Source organism: Chiloscyllium plagiosum, chromosome 44 (assembly GCF_004010195.1).
Source record: "Chiloscyllium plagiosum isolate BGI_BamShark_2017 chromosome 44, ASM401019v2, whole genome shotgun sequence".
NCBI classification, from domain to species: Eukaryota; Metazoa; Chordata; class Chondrichthyes; order Orectolobiformes; family Hemiscylliidae; genus Chiloscyllium; species Chiloscyllium plagiosum.
Window position 1 is genome coordinate 117,629 of NC_057753.1, and position 2,273 is coordinate 119,901.

General features: G+C 51.1%; 1 protein-coding gene across 1 annotated transcript in view; it reads right to left on the reverse strand.

Annotated features, from left to right (window-relative positions):
* Positions 1-562: 562 nt before the first annotated feature.
* Positions 563-2,273, reverse strand: part of LOC122543455 (zinc finger protein 239-like) — a 21,988-nt gene continuing 20,277 nt past the window's right edge. Inside the window, exon 3 of the mRNA XM_043682164.1 lies at positions 563-1,025. The gene's annotated coding sequence lies outside the window, so the exon portion shown is untranslated. The remainder of the gene's footprint in view (positions 1,026-2,273) is intronic.

The window sequence follows — 2,273 nt, forward strand, 5'->3', positions numbered from 1 at the left end:
GCAGCATCCGAGGGGTGGCTCAGTGCTTAGCACCGCTGCCTCACAGCACCAGGGATCCCAGGTTTGATTCCGGCCTCGGGTGACTGGCCGTGTGGAATGTGCACATTCTCCCCGTGTCTGCGTGGGGGTCTCCCAGAAACCAGAAAACTGCAGGTCAGGAGAATTGGCTGTGCTAAATTGCTCGTAGTGTTAGTGGGAGGAAAATGGGTCTTTGTGGGGGTTACTCTGCGGACGGTCAGTGTGGACCTGTCCCCACACTGTAGGGAATCTAATCATCCGTTGTGGGCAGGAGAGTTTTAGGCATAAGCCCTAACATTCCAGCCTCGGGGCGACTGACTGTGTGGAGTTTGCACATTCTCCCCGTGTCTGCGTGGGTTTCCTCCGGGATGCTCCAGTTTCCTCCCACAGTCCAAAAATATGCAGGTCAGGGTGAATTGGCCATGCTAAATTGCCCATCGTGCTAGGTGCATTAGTCAGGGGTAAATGTAGGGGAATGGGTCTGGGTGGGTTACTCTTCGGAGGGGTCGGCGTGGACTTGACGGGCCGAAGGGCCTGTTTTCACACTGTAGGGAATCTAATCTAATCAGATCAAACATCTGTCCTACATCTATCACCCCTCAGTTTAAAGCGACGTCCACTCATGCTAGCCGTCACCATCCGACGAAAAAGGCTCTTACAGTCCAACCCTATCTTACCCTCTGATAGTCTTGTATGTCTCTATTAAGTCACGTCTCTGCTCTCTAACGAACACAGCCTCGAGCCCCTCAGCCTTTTACGTAGTCTTTCGGTGTTCATCTGACCAAACTGCATCATCTCACAGGTCTTTGCGTTGAACATGGTCTTGCCATCGATCTACCAATTTGCCGACATCCTTTTGGAATTCACAATTTCCAAATTCTTCCAGGTTTTGCATCATCCCCGACCATGGGCATCCAGAAACAGCAGGGGATTCTCCTCTCTGTCCCTTTGTAACCCCCCCACGCCTCACCCCGTCCAACCTCTGAACAGGTCTCCGGGTTCACAGTCTAAGGGATAAAGGGGTGAGCCATTCGGGACTGAGCTGAGGGAGAATTCCTTCGCTCGGGGAGATGCGAACCCACGGAATTCCCTCCCTCCCCCCCCCCCCCCAGAAAGCCGCTGGGGCCGGTGCGTTGGATATATTCAACGGGGATCTGGACATGGCCCTGGGGGCTGAAGGGATATGGGAGCAGGAATACTGAGATCGTGTGGTTGGCCAGACCCGAAGGGCTGAAAGGCCTACTCCAGCAGACAATTTTTATGTTAGATTCCCTCCAGTGTGGAAATAGGCCATTTGGCCCAATGAGTCCATACTGACCCTTTGAAGGGTAACCAACCCAGACCAATTCTCCTACATTTACCCCTGACCAATGCATCTAACCTACACATCCCTGGGCACTCTGGGTAATTTAGCATGGCCAGTCCACCCTAACCTACACATCCCTGGGCACTATGGGTAATTTAGCATGGACAATACACCTTAACCTACCCATTCCTGGGCATTATGGGTAATTTACCTGGGCCAATCCACTCTAACCGACACATCCCTGGGCACCATATGTAACTTAGCACAGCCAATCCACCATGACCTGCACATCCCTGGGCATAGAACATGGAACAATACATCACAGAATAGGCCCTTCTGCCCTCGATGTTGCGCGAACCTGTGAACTATTCTCAGCTCCTCCCCCTACACCATCCCATCATCATCCATGAGCTTATCTAAGGATTGTTTAAATCTCCCTAATGTGGCTGAGTTGACTACATTAGCAGGTAGGGCATTCCATGTCCTTACCACTCTCAGCGTAAAGAACCTGCCTCTGATATCTGTCTTAAATCTATCGCCCCCTCAATTTGTAGTTATGCCCCTTCATACAAGCTGACGTCATCGTCCTAGGAAAAGGACTTTCACTGCCTACCCTCTCTAATCCTCTGACCATGTCTCTGTCAAATCCCCTCTTAGCCGCCTTCTTGCCAATGAGAACAGACCCAAGTCTCTCAGCCTTTCCTCATAAGACCTTCCGTCCAGACCAGGCAACATCCTGGTAAATCTCCTCTGCACCTTTTCCAATGCTTCCACATCCTTCCCGAAATATGGGGACCAGAACTGTACACAATATTCCAAGGGTGGCCGCACCAGCGTTTTATATAGTTGCAGCATGATATTGCGGTTCCGGAACTCAATCCTTCTATGAATGAAACCTAACACACTGTATGCCTTCTTAACAGCACTATCCACCTGAGTGGCAACTTTC